The sequence below is a fragment of the Tachyglossus aculeatus genome, chromosome 4, assembly GCF_015852505.1.
Source record: "Tachyglossus aculeatus isolate mTacAcu1 chromosome 4, mTacAcu1.pri, whole genome shotgun sequence".
Classification (NCBI taxonomy): domain Eukaryota; kingdom Metazoa; phylum Chordata; class Mammalia; order Monotremata; family Tachyglossidae; genus Tachyglossus; species Tachyglossus aculeatus.
In genome coordinates, this window is record NC_052069.1 from 18,149,120 (window position 1) to 18,169,833 (window position 20,714).

The 20,714-nt window shown below is 45.1% G+C and overlaps 1 protein-coding gene and 1 non-coding gene across 2 annotated transcripts in view; one reads left to right on the top strand and one right to left on the bottom strand.

Moving 5' to 3' along the window:
* Positions 1 to 20,714, top strand: part of C1QTNF7 (C1q and TNF related 7) — a 180,419-nt gene that overhangs the window by 97,866 nt on the left and 61,839 nt on the right. The window lies entirely within an intron of this gene.
* LOC119927863 lies at positions 10,575 to 10,712 on the bottom strand. Its single transcript, XR_005450829.1, has one exon. It is a non-coding gene; the product is annotated as a small nucleolar RNA SNORA7 (small nucleolar RNA).

Sequence of the window (20,714 nt, forward strand, 5' to 3'; positions counted from 1 at the left end):
TCAATCCATACTTCATGCTGCTGCCCGGATTATCTTTGTCCAGAAACGCTCTGGACATATTACTCCCCTCCTCAAAAACCTCCAATGGCTACCGATCAATCTGCGCATCAGGCAGAAACTCCTCACCCTGGGCTTCAAGGCTGTCCATCACCTCGCCCCCTCCTACCTCACCTCCCTTCTCTCCTTCTCCAGCCCAGCCCGCACCCTCCGCTCCTCCACCACTAATCTCCTCACTGTACCTCGCTCTCGCCTGTCCCGCCTTCGACCCCCGGCCCACGTCATCCCCCGGGCCTGGAATGCCCTCCCTCTGCCCATCCGCCAAGCTAGCTCTCTTCCTCCCTTCAAGGCCCTGCTGAGAGCTCACCTCCTCCAGGAGGCCTTCCCAGACTGAGCCCCTTCTTTCCTCTCCCCCTCGTCCCCCTCTCCATCCCCCCGTCTTACCTCCTTCCCTTCCCCACAGCACCTGTATATATGTATATATGTTTGTACATATTTATTACTCTATTTGTTTATTTATTTATTTATTTATTTATTTTACTTGTACATTTCTATCCTACTTATTTTATTTTGTTGGTATGTTTGGTTCTGTTCTCTGTCTCCCCCTTTTAGACTGTGAGCCCACTGTTGGGTAGGGACTGTCTCTATGTGATGCCAATTTGTACTTCCCAAGCGCTTAGTACAGTGCTCTGCACATAGTAAGCGCTCAATAAATACGATTGATTGATTGATTGATTGATTGCTTGGGAGAGTACGATACAACAAAATAACAGACAAATTCCCTTCCCACAAATAGTTTATAGCAACTGTCCTTTCAGGACATTTTCACATTGGGGTAACTCTATAAACTGACACAGGACAAATATCTTTGTCCACTCTGAAAGCTGCATGAGGCTTTGGGTTTTTACTGCCATGTCAAAATAGTGTCATCTGGGTCAAGAATCCTGTAGACACAGAAAAGTTATTATTTCAGGATTTAGTCTTCATTTTTTGTCTCCCATTCATGTTCTCAGTGGGCTTTTCTATGTAATTTCTATGTTCATAAGAGAGCCATGTAAACTATGGCTACAACGTTCTACAAGAACTATACCAATCATTTTCAATGATATTTATGTATATTTATTCATGGAAGCATACTAACCTATTATTATCCATCCCTAGCTGGGTAGATATTGAACAAGTAAATCTGTTGTCCTCTGGCATTTTTTGATTTTCGGTCACTTGAAGTCATCTCCTTGTGGGAAGGGAACATAATAAACTATCTATGTTGTGTTATACTCTCCTAAATGCTTAGTACAGTGCTCAGCATACAATAAGTGTTCAATAAATATCAGTCAGTTGTATTTATTGAGCATTTACTGTGTGCAGGGCACCATACTAAGCACTTGGGAGAGTACAATGTAACAGTATATAAACACATTCCCTGCCTATAGTAGTTTTTACAAATATAAGTTCTCAAAGCATCCACCCAAGAAGAAGCTGTGGGGCCTAGGAAAATGAACACAGGCCTGGAAATCAGAGGACCTGGGTTCTAATTCTGCCTCTGCCAATTACTTGCTCTGTAACTGTGGATAAGTCAATTACCTTTTCCATGTCTCAGTTTTTTCAACCATAAAATGGGGATTCAGTGTCGCTTTTCCCTCATGCTGATATTGTGAGCCTTATGTGGGATAGGGACTGTGTCCAACCTAACCTATATCTACCCCAACACTTAGAACAGCACTTGACACATAGTAATTGCTTAGCAAATAATAATAATAATAATCTATAATGAATTCTTAAAATCATAATAATATAAACACATATACAAGGGCAAGAAGTAGCATGGCCTAGTGGATAGGGCATGGGTCTGAGATTCAAAAGGACCTGGGTTCTAATCCTGGCTCTGCCACTTATCTGCTACGTGACCTTGGGCAAGTCACTTAACTTCTCTGTGCCTCAGTTTCATCTTCTGTAAAATGGGGATTAAGATTGTAAACCCCAAGAGGGCCATGGACTGTGTCCAGCCTGATTAGCTTGTATCTAGCCCACTGATTAGTATAGGGTCTGTCACAGAGCAAATGCTTAACAAATACCTTAAAAAAGAGACTATGTATTCACTCATTCAGTCATATTTATTGATTGTTTACTGTGTGCAGAGTACTCTACCAAGTGCTTGGGAGAGTACAGATGGGTATGATTCCGTATTCCCATTATTTTTTCTAATTGAAATTTCAGCTTCTGAATGTTTCTGTGAAATAAAATTTGTTGGAAAATGTGGTGATCTGCTTGTGCTCAGATTGTGTGTCAGACTGAAAGTACAGAGGCTCTTGAGGCATCACAAGAAACAGTCACATTCCCTGCCCACAACGAGCTTACAGTCTAGAGGTGGGGGCAGACAGACATCAATGCAAACAAATAAAATGACAGATATGTACATAAGTGCTGTGGGGCTGGGAGGGGGTGAGGGCAAAGAGAACAAGTCGGGTGATGCAGAAGGGAGTGGGGAATGAGGAAAGGTAGGGCTTAGTCTGGAAAGGCCTCTTGGAGGCTTTGAAGGAGGGGAGAGTAAGTGTGTGTCGGATTTGAGGAAGGAGGGTGTTTCAGTCCAGAGGAAGGATGTAGGCCAGAGGTCGACAGCGAGACAGGCAAGATTGAAGCACAATGAGATGGTTAGCATTAGAGGAGAGAAGTGTGCGGGCTGGATTGTAGAAGGAGAGAAGCAAGTTGAGGTAGGAGGGGACAAGGTAGTGGAGTGGTTTAAAGCCAATGGTAAGGAGTTTCTGTCTGCTGTGGAGGTGGATGGCCAACCACTGGAGGTTTAAGAGGAGCAGGGTGACTTGCGCTGTACAATTTTTGTAGAAAAATGATTCGGACAACAGAGCGAAGTATAGACTGGAGTGGAGAGAGACAGGAGGCTGGGAGGTCAGCAAGGAGGATGATGCAGTAATCCAGGTTGGATAGGATGAGTGTATTAACATGGCATATACATCAATCAATCAATCAATCGTATTTATTGAGCACTTACTGTGTGCAGAGCACTGTATTAAGAGCTTGGGAAGTACAAGTTGGCAATATATAGAGACGGTCCCTACCCAACAGTGGGCTCACAGTCTTGTATATTTGAATATCAGCATAGCCTAGTGGAAAGAGCATGGGCCTGGGAATCAGAAGACCTGGGTACTAATCCCAGCTCTAACAAGTGCTTGTTTTGTGACCTTGGGCAAATCACTTCACCTCTCTGTGCCTCAATTCCCTCAACTGTAAAATGGGGATTCAACACCAATTCTGCCTTCTGATTAGACTGTGAGCCGTATGCAGGACAGGGACTGTGCCTGACATAATTAACCTGTACCTACCCCAGTGCTTAGGACAGTACTTGACATATAGTAAGTGCCTAAAAAGCAGGTGAAGCAGCATGGCTCAGTGGAAAGAGCACGAGCTTTGGAGTCAGAGGTCATGGGTTCAAATCCTGACTCCACCAACTGTGTGACTTTGGGCAAGTCACTTAACTTGTCTGTGCCTCAGTTACCTCATCTGTAAAATGGGGATTAAAACTGTGAGCCCCTGAGGGGCAACCTGATCACCTTGTAACCTCCCCAGTGCTTAGAACAGTGCTTTGCACATAGTAAGTGCTTAACAGATACCATTATTATTATTATTATTATTAAATAACAGATGCTCCATAGCATTTTTAAACATCTATTTGAAATAAACCAAATGGGTATGATTCCATATTCCCATTATTTTTTCTAATAGAAATTTCAGCTTTTGAATGTTTCTGTGAAATGAAATTTGTTGGAAAATTTGGAGATCCGCTTGTGGTCAGATTGGGTGCCAGATTGAAAGTACAGAGGCTCTTGAGGCGTCACGTCTTCAGATCAGCATTCGCCTGACTTTTCAGTGGGATTTTCGGTGCTCTTTGCGAGCTCCAGGAATCATCAACTGTCCTCAAGAGAGTCACTCAGGACCTGCTGTTTTTTTGGGGGGTTTTGTGCTTTTTTAATGGTATTTGCTAAGCACTTACTATGTGCCAGGCATTGTTCTAAGCACTGGGGTAGATCCAAGGTAGTCAGGTTGGACACAGTCCCTGTCCCACTTGGGATACACGATCTTAATCCCCATTTTACAGATGAGATGATAAATGAGGCACAGAGAAGTTAAGTGACTTGCCCAAGGTCACAGCAGCAGACACAGCAGACAAGTGGTGGAGCCGAGATTAGAACCCATGACCTTCTGACTTCCAGGCCCGTTGTCTATCTTTTCAGCCCATAATTAGCACTTAACAAATAACATTAAAAAAGCTCTCAAAATATGATTAATTGATTGCAGAGCATTCAACTAAGTGCTTCAGAGATAACAATAGTGGAGAGTAGACAGTAAGTTCTAAAGTGGAGGACTTATATATTTGTATATATCTGTAATTTATTTATTTATCTATCTGTGTATTTATATTAATGTCTGTCTTCCCCCCTAATCTGTGACCTCGTTGAGGGCAGGAGTGTGTCTGTTGTTATATTGTACTCTCCCAATCGCTTAGTACAGTGCTTTGCACACAGTAAGCACTCAATAAATATGAATGAATGAATGAATGAATGAATGAATGAATGAATGAACAACAGCTGAAGAAGAGGGAGGCCAAGTATTTCAATTGGAGAAGGAGCATGGCTCAGTTGAAAGAGCACGGGCTTGGGAGTCAGAGGTCGTGGGCTCTAATCCCGCCTCTGCCACTTGCCAGCTGTGTGACTTTGGGAAAGTCTCTTAACTTCTCTGTGCCTGTTACCTCATCTGTAAAATGGAGATTAAAGCTGTGAGCCCCACGTGGGACAACCTGATTACCTTGTATCTACCCCAGTGCTTAGAACAGTGCTTGGCACATAGTAAGCACTTAACAGATGCCATTATTATTATTATTATTATTATTATTATTATTATTATTAATTCCCAAACAGAAGGACATCTTGTGAGGTATCAATACTGGACAGGGGATAAATCAGCTGAAAACTAGATTGTTTGATATGAAACTGGATGTGTGTGGTTTGGAACTCTCCTCACTCTCACCTTTAAGGCTGTCCATCCCCTCGCCCCCTCCTACCTCACCTCCCTTCTCTCCTTCTCCAGCCCAGTCCGCACCCTCCGCTCCTCTGCCGCTAACCTCCGCACTGGGCCTCATTCTCGCCTGTCCCATCGTCGACCCCGGGCCCACATCCTCCCCCTAGCCTGGAATGCCCTCCCTCCACACATCCGCCAAGGTAGCTCTCTTCCTCCCTTCAAAGCCCTACTGAGAGCTCACCTCCTCCAGGAGGCCTTCACAGACTGAGCCCCTTTTTTCCTCTCCTCCTCCCCACCTCCCCCGCCCTATCTCCTTCCCCTCCCCACAGCACTTGTAGATATCTGTACAGTTATTACTCTATTTTACTTGTACATATTTACTATTCTATTTATCTTGTTAATGTTGTGCATATAGCTGTAATTCTATTTCATCATCATCATCATCAATCGTATTTATTGAGCGCTTACTATGTGCAGAGCACTGTACTAAGCACTTGGAAAGTACAAATTGGCAACATATAGAGACAGTCCCTACCCAACAGTGGGCTCACAGTCTAAAAGGGGGAGACAGAGAACAAAACCAAACATACTAACAAAATAAAATAAATAGAATAGATATGTACAAATAAAATAGATACATAAATAGAGTAAAAATATGTACAAACATATATACATATATACAGGTGCTGTGGGGAAGGGAAGGAGGTAAGATGGGGGGCGATGGAGAGGGGGATGAGGGGGAGAGGAAGGAAGGGGCTCAGTCTGGGAAGGCCTCCTGGAGGAGGTGAGCTCTCAGCAGGGCCTTGAAGGGAGGAAGAGAGCTAGCTTGGCGGATGGGCGGAGGGAGGGAGGGCATTCCAGGCCCGGGGGATGACGTGGGCCGGGGGTCGATGGCGGGACAGGCGAGAGCGAGGTACGGTGAGGAGATCAGCGGTGGAGGAACGGAGGGTGCGGACTGGGCTGTAGAAGGAGAGAAGGGAGGTGAGGTAGGAGGGGGCAAGGTGATGGACAGCCTTGAAGCCCAGGGTGAGGAGTTTCTGCCTGATGCGCAGATTGATTGGTAGCCACTGGAGATTTTTGAGGAGGGGAGTAATATGCCCAGAGCGTTTCTGGACAAAGATAATCCGGGCAGCAGCATGAAGTATGGATTGAAGTGGAGAGAGACACGAGGATGGGAGATCAGAGAGAAGGCTGATGCAGTAGTCCAGACGGGATAGCATGAGAGCTTGAATGAGCAGGGTAGCGGTTGGGATGGAGAGGAAAGGGCGGATCTTGGCAATGTTGTGGAGCTGAGACCGGCAGGTTTTGGTGACGGCTTGGATGTGAGGGGTGAATAATAATGATAATCCGGGCAGCAGCATTCTATTTGTTCTTACGATTTTGACACCTGTCTACATGTTTTGTTTTGTTGTCTGTCTCCCCCTTCTAGACTGTGAGCCTGTCGTTGGGTATGGACTGTCTCTATATGTTGCCGACTTGTACTTCCCAAGCGCTTAGTACAGTGCTCTGCACACAATAAGCACTCAATAAATATGATTGAATGAATGAATGAATGAATGGAAGTGACGTGACTAACTACTCATCCAATGGACATTCTGCCATACACCCTAACCCTTCTCAGCCAAACCAGAAGACCAAAGAGATACAGCATTTATGAACTGTTTTACAAAATGTCCAGGGGAAAAGACGGGTGAGGCTGAAAGACCAAGTCCTGCAAAATAAGAATGGCACTTGTTAAGCACTTATTATGTGCCAAGCATTGTTCTAAGCACTGGGGTAAATACAGCTAATCAGGTTTCTCCCCCTCCTCCCCCTCTCCATCCCCTCTGCCTTACCTCCTTCCCTTCCCCACAGCACCTGTATATATGTATATATATTTGTACGTATTTATTACTCTATTTATTCATTTTACTTGTACGTATTTATTCTATTTATTTTATTCTGTTAATACATTTTGTTTTGTTCTCTGTCTCCCCCTTCTAGACTGTGAGCCCACTGTTGGGTAGGGACCGTCTCTACATGTTGCCAAATTGTACTTCCCAAGCGCTTAGTACAGTGCTCTGCACACAGTAAGCGCTCAATAAATACGATTGAATGAATGAATGAATGAATGAACACAGTCCCTGTCCCTCATGGGGCTGACATCGGGGCTCTACCAATTGCTCTGTTAATTGCTTGCCGTGACACCTTGGGCCAGTCGCTTAACTTCTCTGTGCCTCAGTTTCCTCAGCTCTAAAATGGGGATTCAATACCTGTTCTCCCTCCTACTTAAGACTGTGAGCCTTGTGAAGGACAGGGACTGTGTCCGACCTAATTGATTTGTACCAATCCCAGAACTTAGAACAGTGTTTGACCCATAGTGAAGCAGTGTGGCTCAATGGAAAGAGCATGGGCTTGGGAGTCAGAGGTCATGGGTTCAAATCCTAGCTCCACAAATTGTCAGCTGGGTGACCTTGGGCAAGTCACTTAACTTCTCTGTGCCTCAGTTACCTCATCTGTAAAATGAGGATTAAGACTGTGAGCCCCACGTGGGACAACCAGATCACTTTGTATTCCCCCCAGCGCTTAGAACTGTGCTTGGTGCATAGTAAGCGCTTAACAAATGCCATCATTATTAGTAGTAGTAGACTGTGAGCCCACTGTTGGGTAGGGACTGTCTCTATATGTTGCCAATTTGTACTTCACAAGCGCTTAGTACAGTGCTCTGCACATAGTAAGCGCTCAATAAATACGATTGATGATGATGATAGTAGTAGTAGTAAACACTTAACAAGTACCATAAACAAACAAACAATAATCAGGAGGGAGAACAGGCATTGAATCCCCATTTTGCAGTTGAGGGAATTGAGACACAGAGAATTTTAACTGACTTGCCCAACCCCATAGAGCAGACAAGTGGGCAGGGTCAGGATTAGAACCCAGGTCCTCTAAGTCCAAGACTTGTGCTTTTTCCTCGAGGCCACACCACAGGCTTTGGAGTCAGAGGTCATGGGTTCGAATCCCGGCTCCGCCACATGTCTGCTGTGTGACCTTGGGCAAGTCACTTCACTTCTCTGAACCTCAGTTACCTCATCTGTAAAATGGGGATTAAGACTGTGAACCCCACATGGGACAACCTGATCACTTTGTATTCCCCCCAGCACTTAGAACAGTGCTTTGCACATAGTAAGCGCTTAACAAATGCCAACATTGTTATTATTATTATTATTATTATTATTATTATTATTATTATTATTATTATTATTATTATTCTCACATCACCTGAAGCTGCCTGTTCCTCTGTCACCCTCCCTTCTCAGAGAGCACTGAATTTCCACCCTCCTGGACAGGTCACAGCTGCAACAATTTTGCCTCTCTTCTGGAAGAAAATCTCACTTCATGCCAAATTACTCTTCCTTCTGGGGAAAGACCAGTAGTTCCATAGTGACCACAAAGCTGCAGAGTACCAGACTTGTCATAACTCCAGGAATCAGCCGCGTCTTCTCTCCTGTGTTTTCCGCCACATACACAGATTCTATGCAGACACAAAGCATGATTTAAGATGTATGTCTAAGGTGTATTTCCCCAGAAAAGTCTATCTGCATTATGTGAGATTTTAGACCTCATGCCTGAGATTAGGCAACATACGTACACTATCTCAGCCCAGAAAAATTAAGGATAATAAAACCCATGTTAAAGAAAATAAACAGACATTCCATTGCATGATGTTTATTACTATATATTTATCTTTCAGATTGGTCACATGTTATATTAGGACCATATGCCTCTAGAAGACAGGCCACAGTCAAAGAAACAGGCAAGTGAGAAATCAGGTGGCTCACACTGCAAGGTCGTCATGGACAGGGAACATGCTGTATTCTCCCCAGTGATTAGTACTGGAGGCTACATGAAGTAAGCCCTCAGTAAACACCATAGATAGATTGGGCAAACTCGCTCTATACATCGAAACCCACAAACACATAAAACACACCTGTGGATGCCCTGGAATCTCACTCTCCCAAGTGCTTAGTAGAGTGCTCTGCACACAGTAAGCACTCAATAAATCTCGTCCTGCCTTCAGGACATCTCCATCTGGATGTCTGCCCGCCACCTAAAACTCAACATGTCCAAGACTGAACTCCTTGTCTTCCCTCCCAAACCCTGCCCTCTCCCTGACTTTCCCTTCTCTGTTGACGGCACTACCATCCTTCCCGTCTCACAAGCCCGCAACCTTGGTGTCATCCTCGACTCCGCCCTCTTGTTCACCCCTCACATCCAAGCCGTCACCAAAACCTGCCGGTCTCAGCTCCGCAACATTGCCAAGATCCGCCCTTTCCTCTCCATCCACACCGCTACCTTTCTCATTCAAGCTCTCATCCTATCCCGTCTGGACTACTGCATCAGCCTTCTCTCCGATCTCCCATCCTCATGTCTCTCCCCACTTCAATCCATACTTCCTGCCGCTGCCCGATTGTCTTTGTCCAGAAACGCTCTGGGCATGTTACTCCCCTCCTCAAAAATCTCCAGTGGCTACCAATCAATCTGCGCATCAGGCAGAAACTCCTCACCCTGGGCTTCAAGGCTGTCCATCCCCTCGCCCCCTCCTACCTCACCTCCCTTCTCTCATTCTCCAGCCCACCCCACATCCTCCACTCCTCTTCCGCTAATCTCCTCACCGTACCTCGTTCTCGCCTGTCCCGCCATCGACCCCCAGCCCACGTCATCCCCCGGGCCTGGAATGCCCTCCCTCCCTCTGCCCATCCGCCAAGCTAGCTCTCTTCCTCCCTTTGAGGCCCTACTGAGAGCTCACCTACTCCAGGAGGCCTTCCCAGACTGAGCCCCTTCCTTCCTCTCCCCCTCGTCCCCCTCTCCATCCCCCCCCATCTTACCTCCTTCCCTTCCCCACAGCACCTGTATATAGGTATATATGTTTGTACATATTTGTTACTCTATTTTACTTGTACATATCTATTCTATTTATTTTATTTTGTTAGTATGTTTGGTTTTGTTCTCTGTCTCCCCCTTTTCGACTGTGAGCCCAGTGTTGGGTAGGGACTGTCTCTATATGTTGCCAACTTGTACTTCCCAAGGGCTTAGTACAGTGCTCTGCACACAGTAAGAGCTCAATAAATACGATTGATGATGATGATGAATAAATACGATTGAATGAATGAACGAATGAATGAATATAAAATGGGGACTAAGAGTGTAAGCTATTTATGGGACTGGGACTGTGTCCAATGTGATGAACTCGTATCTACTACAGCGCTTAAAACAGTGGTTGGCACAGAGTAAGCGCTCAATAAATACAATTGAATGAATGAATGAATGAATGAACAAGTTTTGGCTTACGCTGTCAAGTCATTTCCAAACCACAGCAACACCACGGACACGTCTCTTCCAGAACGCCCCGCTCTCCATCCGCAATCATTCTGATAGTGGATCCATAGAGTTTTCTTGGTAAAAATCCGGAAGTGGTTTACCATTGTCGCCTTCCGTGCGGTCAACTCGAGTCTCTGCCCTCGACTCTCTCCCATGCTGCTGCTGCCCAGCATGGGTGAGTTTTGACTTGTAGCAGATGGCCTTCCACTCACTAGCCACTGCCCCAGCTAGGAATGGAATGGGTGGGCCTCGGCTTGACTCTCCCTCCCATAGCCGAGACTGGTAGAGGACTGGGAACTCCCCAGTTGCGACCCTGAGAGGGGTACTTAACAAGTACCATAATTATTTGATAATAATTATCTCAGTGCACATAGTAAGTGCTTAACAAATGAAATAATAATAACCATCATAATATAAATTATAATTATCGTCACTATTATTGCTATTATTGAGATCAGTGGCATTTCCTCAGTGTCCATTTGTTTAGGAAGAGTTTGGGCAAGTGTCTAATCAACATGTCCTTGCTGTGTTCCTTGCTGTGTCTGAAGATGGAACCTAGCAGATCAATCAATCAATCAATCAATCAATCAATTGTATTTATTGAGCGCTTACTATGTGCAGAGCACTGTACTAAGCGCTTGGGAAGTACAAATTGGCATCACATATCAGGTCTGGGTTTTTTTCCATTTTCATGGTTCTGACTGCTGCAGCGATTCCTCCAATAATTAGAACAAGTCCCACGTCTTCACATATCAGGGATCAATATGAGATATATAATGAGGGACTGCAAATGCATATTAAAATAAGCGGAGGTAGATTGTATTTCACAACTATTTTTTTGGGGGGGGGGGGAGGGTCAATGCAGGATCTCTGAAACGTAGAAATATTGGTTTCATTATTCCTAACACATTACAAAAATGTGTCATCGGCTGTCTGACATTTGAAACAAAACCATAAAAACAGATAGGTCTCAGATCGGTAATGGAATATAATAACTTTCCCTTGTTCCCTGGAACACAACCAGCTTCCGGGATATTAGGAAGCAATCAGTCAGTCCATTGATCAATGGTGTTTAGTGGGTGCTTACTGCATGCAGAGCACTGTTCTGAGCACTTAGGAAACTACAATGTAATTGAGTTGATATTTAGACTATTCCCTAGACCATCTGTCCCAAAGTCCAACCCTGCCTTCACCATAGTAGAAAGCACTTTTAAACACTTTAGAGCCTTCAATCACCTTGCCCCCTCCTACCTCACCTCACTACTCTCCTTCTACAAGCACACACTTTGCTCCTCTAATGCTAATTTTCTCACTGTACCTCCATCTCATCTATCTCACCACCGAACTCTCACCCACCTCCTGCCTCTGACCTGGAACACCCTCCTTCCTCATACCAGAAGCAGCAAAGTTTAGTAGAAAGAGCATGGGCTTGGGAGCCAGAGGACATGGGTTCTAAACCCAGCTTCTCCACTTGTCTGATGTGTGACCTTGGACAAGTCACTTAACTTCTCTGTACCTCATCTGTAAAATGGGGATTAAGACTGTGAGCCCCACGTGGGACCACCTGATCACCTTGCATCTACCCCAGTGCTTAGAACAGTGATTGGCGCACAGTGAGCGCTTAACAAATATCATTATTATTATCATTATTATTATCTTCTAGACTGTGAGCCCACTGTTGGGTAGGGACTGTATATGTTACCAACTTGTACTTCCCAAGTGCTGCACACAGTAAGCGCTCAATAAATACGATTGATTGATTGATTGATTGATTATTGTTATTATTACCTGACAATCAATTTCCCCCACTTAAAGTCCTTACTGAAGGCACATCTCCTCCAAGAACTATTCCCTGCCTTAGTCCTTCTTTCCTTTTCTCCCCCTCCCTTCTGCCTCATCCTGACTTGCTCCCTATATTCATCTCCCTCTCCCAGTCCCACAGCACTTATACCTGTAATTTATTTATTTATATTAATGTCTGTCTCCCCCTCTAGAATGTAAGCTTGATGTGAATAGGGAATGTGTCTGCTGTCATACTGTATTCTCCCAAGTGCTTAGTACAGTGCTCTACACACAGTAGGAGCTCAATAAACACAATTTGCTGACTAAACAGCCAGTAGTAGAGGGATGCTTATTAGAATACCTTGATTTTGGTATAGCACCTTTATTCCCAAAACACTTATGAGATATTACTTATCTCATTTTTGCCCTCCCACCAACCCATAAAAACAGATGGGTCACAGATCGTTAATGGAATATAATAGCTTTTTCTTGCTCCCTAGAAAACCACCAGCCTCCAGGATATTAGGAAGTAATCAGTCAGCCTATTGATCAATGGTATTCACTGGGAGTCAGAGGACATGGGTTCTAAACACCAACCCTATGAGGTAGATAGAAAGATAGGTATCCTCACTTTATAGATGAGTTACATGAGGTCAAAAAGATTTGAGTGATTTGCCCACAGTTATACCGTAGGTTAGTGTCATCAAAATTTGAACTCAGTTCCTTTGGCTTTCATTCCCGGTACAGTTCTACTGTACCACACTACTTCCCCGGACAATAACACCCAATGGCACCTGTATATATGTATATATGTTTATACATATTTGTTACTCTATTTATTTATTTATTTATTTATTTATTTATTTATTTTACTTGTACATATCTATTCTATTTATCTTATTTTGTTAGTATGTTTGGTTTTGTTCTCTGTCTCCCCCTTTTAGACTGTGAGCCCACTGTTGGGTAGGGACTGTCTCTATATGTTGCCAACTTGTACTTCCCAAGCATTTAGTACAGTGCTCTGCACACAGTAAGTGCTCAATAAATGTGATTGATGATGATGATGATGCTGTTTTAGTATCCTCAGGATTCAAACCCAGTTCCTTTGGCCTCCACTATGGGTGCAGTTCTACTACACTGCATTGCCCCTCCTGACAATGACCCCAGTGGTGTTGGTGTGTGACCAAACAATAGCGGGCTAACAAGGGCAGCAAAGGCCACAGGGGCTCTAGAGGCAAGACCCGTGGATCCTGTCCGTGGCCCTGTGCCACTTTGACACAGCAACAGTTCTCTACTGTGGTCACTCTGGTCATGAATGGGTTTCTCAGTCAAATTATGGCACCCACCTTGAAATGTGTTGCATCCTTACCTGTCCCCGCATTTGTTGCAAGTTCTGCTCCCGTGAGAATAGGGTTGTGAGGAACGACAGAGAGCGGGAGACTCTATGCAAACCACTAGCACTACAATCACTTCCTTCTCGCCCTGGCAACCTGGTCATGAATGGGTTTCTCATGACAAATTATGTCACCCACCTTGAAATCAATCAATCAATCGTGTTTATTGAGCGCTTACTGTGTGCAGAGCACTGTACTAAGCGCTTGGGCAGTACAAGTTGGCAACATATAGAGACAGTCCCTACCCAACAGTGGGCTCACAGTCTAAAAGGGGGAGACAGAGAACAAAACCAAACATACTAACAAAATAAAATAAATAGAATAGATATGTACAGGTAAAATACATAAATAAATAGAGTAATAAATATGTACAAACATATATACAGGTGCTGTGGTGAAGGGAAGGAGGTAAGATGGGGGGATGGAGGGGGGATGAGGGGGAGAGGGAGAGGTGCTAATCTTCTCTCCTTCTCCAGCCCATCATCATCATCATCAATCGTATTTATTGAGTGCTTACTGTGTGCAGAGCACACCTTGAAATGTGTTGCATCCTTACCTGCCCCCTCACTTGTTGCAAGTTCTGCTCCTGTGAGAATATGGTTGTGAAGAACAACAGAGAGCGGGAGACTCTATGCAAACCACTAGCACTACAATCACTTCCTTCTCGCAGGTTCTCCGTCCCAAGGTCTTCGCGACGGGATCGAGGATCATCCGTCACTTATTATGAGAGACTTCATCATCAGTTTTCCTAGTTAGGTGGGACTCTGCTTACAATCCTGGCTCGCCTCTTTCCTTTCCATGGTCCTTTAGACTGTAAGCTCACTGTCGGCAGGGAACGTGTCTACCAACTCTGTTATATTGCAATAATAATGACAATAATTGTGGTATTTGTTAAGCACTTACTATGTGGCAGGCACTGTACTAAGCGCTGGGGTGGATACAAGCAAATCAGGTTGGACACAGTCCCTGTCCCACAAGGGGCTCACAGTCTTAATCTCCATTTTACAGATGATGGAACTGAGGCACAGAAAGGTGAAGTGACTTGGCCAAGGTCACACAGCTGACAAGTGACAGAGGCGGGATTAGAACCCTGGTCCTTCTGACTCCCGGCCCATACTAGGCCAAGCACTTAGTACAGTGCTCTTCACACAGTAAGTTCTCAGTAAATACTACGGTTTGACTGATTGATTGTCCCCTTCAACTCTTTCTCTGTTGCTCTTTCCCTCACCTTCAGTGTCAGAATACTTAAAAAGTTAAAGTGTTTCGAAGAGCACCTTGAGATTTTCAGTTAGAAAAGCACCATAGTAATCAAATCAATAAAGAATAGACAAATCAATTTGAATCAAGTGGTAGTGAAGAGGTCGTTGACTTTACTGAGGGGTTCCATAGCAATTGGTGTGTGGATCTTACAATTCTTGCAATCTAGTCTTGCCAGCCAAGAGACTAAGGATGAAGTAGGTTAAGGTAACTGAAGCCTCAGTTACCATCTTTTTTTTTTAATGGTTTTTTTTTTAATTTTTTTTTAATCTTTTTTTTTTAAATCAGATTGGACACAGTCCATGTCCCCCATGAGAATCACAATCTCAATCCCCATTATACAGATGAGATAACAGAGGCACAGAGAAGTTAGGCGACGTGCCCAAGGTCACACAGCTCACAAGTGGAGGAACCAAGAATAGAACCCAAGGCCTCTGACTCCTAGACCTGCTTCTTAAATCTATATTAGTTCCTGCAGGGAAACTAATCTCACTTGTAACTAAATTGACTATATTCTTTTTGTTGAAAAGTGTGTTAATGGGGCAGCATCTTAATTATGTGTGCTTTCTCATTCCTGTTTGCTGACAATAAAGAGCAATATGAGAGAAGGTAGGGGTTAAACATTCCATTTCCAACATTAAAACTGTAGACTTTGGTCCACACTTCAGCTGGAGGAAAACCTGTCTCCCTCTCCCATTCCATATGATGTCATTTTGTTACACTATCATCATCATCATCAATTGTATTTATTGAGCGCTTACTGTATGCAGAGCACTGTACTAAGCACTTGGGAAGTACAAATTGGCAACATATAGAGACAGTCCCTACCCATCAGTGGGCTCACAGTCTAAAAGGGGGAGACACTACCCATGCAGTGAATCGTAATGATGACATACAGTAGTCCCCCTAAATCCAGAAGAGTTCCTTTGGCAGTGCTCCCAACTCTCCCTTTGATGATGATGATGGCATTTATTAAGCGCTTACTATATGCCAAGCACTGTTCTAAGCACTGGGGAGGTTGCAAGGTGATCAGGTTGTCCCACTTGGGGCACACAGTCTGAATCCCCATTTTACAGATGAGGGAACTGAGGCCCAGAGAAGCGAAGTGACTTGCCCAAAGTCACACAGCTGACATATTAATATGGCATATTACTCGCCTCCTCAAAAATCTCCAGTGGCTACCAATCAATCTGCGCATCAGGCAGAAACTCCTCACCCTGGGCTTCAAGGCTGTCCATCCCCTCGCCCCCTCCTACCTCACCTCCCTTCTCTCCTTCTCCAGCCCAGCCCACACCCTCTGCTCCTCTGCTGCTAATCTCCTCACCGTACCTCGTTCTCGCCTGTCCCGCCATCGACCCCCGGCCCACGTCATCCCCCGGGCCTGGAATGCCCTCCCTCTGCCCATCTGCCAAGCTAGCTCTCTTCCTCCCTTCAAGGCCCTACTGAGAGCTCACCTCCTCCAGGAGGCCTTCCCAGACTGAGCCCCTTCCTTCCTCTCCCCCTCATCCCCCTCTCCATCCCCCCCCACCTTACCTCCTTCCCTTCCCCACAGCACCTGTATATATGTATATATGTTTGTACATATTTATTACTCTATTTTACTTGTACATATCTATTCTATTTATTTTATTTTGTTAGTATGTTTGGTTTTGTTCTCTGTCTCCCTTTTTTAGACTGTTAGCCCACTGTTGGGTAGGGACTGTCTCTATATGTTGCCAATTTGTACTTCCCAAACGCTTAGTACAGTGCTCTGCACATAGTAAGCGCTCAATAAATACGATTGATGATGATGATGACAATTGGCGGAGCTGGGATTTGAACCCATGACCTCTGACTCCAAAGCCCGGGCTCTTTTCACTGAGCCACGCTGCTTCTCCCTTTGCTCCAGAGCCATGTGGTCCCTTTTCATATCTTTGTGAACACAGCCCTAACTTCTGAGTCGGGCAAAGGGAGGTTGAGCGCTTCCTGTTCCATGGCTGAGCTGGGCAGAACTTTCGGTCGGTCCTGAGATGGCTGCTTCACTAGACCAATCAATCAATGTTAGCCACTCAGTGGTAATTATTGAATGCTTACCTTGTGGAAAGCACTGTACCAAAAGTTTGGGAGAGTAGACTACAATTCATTCATTCATTCATTCATTCAATCGTATTTATTGAGCGCTTACTGTGTGCAGAGCACTGTACTATTGAGTTGATAGATATGATCCTTGCCCTCAGTGAGTTTACAATCTCCTGGGGACCCAGGCATTAAACTAATGAGATGAGGCAGCACAGTATGTTATGTAATAATAATAATAATAATAATGGCATTTGTTAAGTGCTTACTATGTGCAAAGCACTGTTCTAAGCACTGGGGGGATACAAGGTGATCAGGTTGTCCCAAGGTGGGCTCACAGTCTTAATCCCCATTTTCCAGATGAGGCAACTAAGGCACAGAGAAGTGAAGTGATTCGCCCAAAGTCACAAAGCTGACAATTGGCAGAGCTGGAATTAGGACCTCTGACTCCCAAGCCCGGGCTCTTTCCACTGAGCCACACTGCTTCTCATAATAATGGTATTTGTGAAGTGCTTATTATGTTCCAAGCACTGTTCTAATAATAATGATAATAATAATGGCATTTGTTAAGTGCTTACTATGTGCAAAGCACTGTTCTAAGCACTGGGGAAGTTACAAGGTAATCAGGTTAATCAGGTTGTCCCACGGGGGGCTCACAGTCTTCATCCCCATTTTACAGATGAGGTAACTAGGGCACAGAGAAATTAAATGACTTCCCCAAAGTCACACAGCTGACAGTTGGCAGAGCCGGGATTCGAACCCATGACCTCTGACTCCAAAGCCCGTACTCTTTCCACTGAGCCACGCTGCTTCTCAAGCACTGGAGGAGATACAAGGTGATCAGGTTGTCCTCCGTGGGGCTCAAAGTTTTCATCCCCATTTGACAGACGAGGTAACTGAGGCACAGAGAAGCTAAGTGACTCGCCCAAGGTCACAGAGCTGACAACTGGCGGAGCCAGGATTTGAACCCATGACCTCTGACTCCTAAGCCCGTGCTCTTTCTACTGATACATGAGTGTTGAGGCGGTGAGTATGAGGTGAGTATCAGAGTGCTTAAGTACAGACACAAGAGCAAAGGCGACACAGAATTTAGGGTGAATAGGGTGGATAATTGAGAGATTGGTTGGGAGAAGATGCAATTTTAATAGGGCTTTAAAGAGTGGTGGCCTGTCACGTATGAAGTGGGAGGAAGTTCCAGGCTAGAGGGAAGATCAATCAATCAATCAATCAGTTGTATTTATTGAGCGCTTACTGTGTGCAGAGCACTGTACTAAGTGCTTGGGAAGTACAAGTTGGCAATATATAGAGACAGTCCCTACCCAACAATGGGCTCACAGTCTAAAAGGGGAAGACAGAGAACAAAACCAAACATGCTAACAAAATAAAATAAATAGAATAGATATGTACAAGTAAAATAAATAGAGTAATAATAAGTAATAAATAAAACGCTGAGAAGCAGCGTGACTCAGTGGAAAGGGCACGGGCTTTGGAGTCAGAGGTCATGGATTCCAATTCCAGCCCCACCACATGTCCGCTGTGTGACCTTGGGCAAGTCACTTAACTTCTCTGAGCCTCAGTTCCCTCATATGTCAAATGGGGACCAAGACTGAGCCCCACGTGGGACAACCTGATTACTTTGTATCCTTCCCAGGGCTGAGAACAGTGCTTTGCACATGGTAAGCGCTTAAGAAATGCCATCATTATTATTATTATTATTACTCCAGCCGACTGCACCCTCCCCGAGCACCTCAAGATGTGAGCAAGGACTCATCGGCGAGGGGAACAAGAGCAAAGTATAGTGAGCAATTTGGTATTAGAGGAGTGAAGTGTGTTGCTGGGTGGTAGGGGGAAGTGGATGAGACTAGGGAGGAGAGGGAGAGCTGATCGAGTGCCTTAAAACTAATGGTAAGGAATTCCTTTTCAATGAGGAGATGGATCGGCAACAAGTCGAAGCTTCTGAGGAGCGGAGGGGTGAACTTCATCTTGCTAACCAAACCCTCTCCTCCCCAGACTTTCCCATCCAACTACCACCATTCTTCCTAGCTCACAAGCCTGTGTCCTGGCCGTACTGCTTGACTCTATTGTTCTCATTCCATCCCCATACACAGTCTGTTGCCATATTCTGTCCATTCTAGCTTCACAACATGAGTTAAGGATAGTTTCAGGATTGTTAGCCGGGAGACAGAGAGGATGGTGCCGTTGTCCATAATGATGGGAACATTGCAGGGAGGAGAGGGTTTAGGCAAGCAGTGTGGCCTAGTGGAAAGAGCACAGACGTGGGAATCAGCTTTGCCACTTACCGGTTGTGTGACAACACTTAAGGCAAATCACTTAACATTTCAGTGTCTCAGTTACCTTGTCTGTAAAATGGGGATTGTGTCCAACCTGATTAATTTGCACACAGTTAGCGCTCAATAAATACGATTGATTGATTGATTATCTATTTATTTTATTTTATTAATATGTTTTGTTGTCTGTCTCCCCCTTCTAGACTGTGAGCCCGCTGTTTGGTAGGGACCGTCTCTATGTGTTGCCAACTTGGACTTTCCAAGGGCTTAGTACAGTGCTCTGCACACAGTAAGCACTCAATAAATATGATTGAATGAATGCACTTCTCTGTGCCTCAGTTCCCTCTCCATCCCCCCCGCCTTACCTCCTTCCCTTCCCCACAGCACCTGTTTATATGTTTTTACGTATTTATTACTCTTTGTTTTACTTGTACATATTCTATTTATTTTATTTTGTTAATATGTTTTGTTTCGTTGTCTGTCTCCCCCTTCTAGACTGTGAGCCCGCTGTTGGGTAGGGACCGTCTCTATGTGTTGCCAACTTGGACTTTCCAAATGCTTAGTACAGTGCTCTGCACACAGTAAGCGCTTAATAAACACGATTGATTGAATGAATGAATGAATCTCCCCCAGGACTCAGTACGGTGCATGGAACATAGTAAGTGCTTAACAAATACCATTAAAAAATGGTGGAAAACAATCTGAAGCCAACAGTGTCGCTTATCCAAAGGTCTGGAATGCTGTAGGGCATTCAGTATACCTAGAAATGGGAAAGGAAGACTGGACAGTTTTCCCAGGAAAAATAAAATTGGCTCGGTCAATGACAAAAATACTTGATTGCTATGGCTAAGCAGGCTCCTATGGTCAGCCGGGACACAGTGAGAATTGGAGGAGGAGGAAGAAGGGGAGGAAGGGGTGCAAGGAGGAAGGGGAAGAAGATGAGGAGGAGGAAGAGAAGGAGAGGAGGGAGAGGAAGAAGAGAAGGAGAAGAGAAGAGAAGGAGAAGGGGGAGGAGAGAGAAGAGGAGGAGGGGAGAAGGGGAAGGACAAGGAGGAATGGGAGGAGGAGAAGAGAGGGGAGGGGAGGAAGAGGAGGAGAAGAAGAAGGAGGAGGAGGAGGAGGAGGAGGCAGAGGAGGAGGGGGAAGGGGTGCAAGGAGGAAGGGGAAGAAGATGAGGAGGAGGAAGAGAAGGAGAGGAGGGAGAGGAAGAAGAGAAGGAGAAGGGGGAGGAGAGAGAGGAGGAGGAGGGGAGAAGGGGAAGGACAAGGAGGAATGGGAGGAGGAGAAGAGAGGGGAGGGGAGGAAGAGGAGGAGAAGAAGAAGGAGGAGGAGGAGGAGGAGGCAGAGGAGGAGGGGGAAGGGGTGCAAGGAGGAAGGGGAAGAAGATGAGGAGGAGGAAGAGAAGGAGAGGAGGGAGAGGAAGAAGAGAAGGAGAAGGGGGAGGAGAGAGAGGAGGAGGAGGGGAGAAGGGGAAGGACAAGGAGGAATGGGAGGAGGAGAAGAGAGGGGAGGGGAGGAAGAGGAGGAGAAGAAGGAGGAGGAGGAGGCA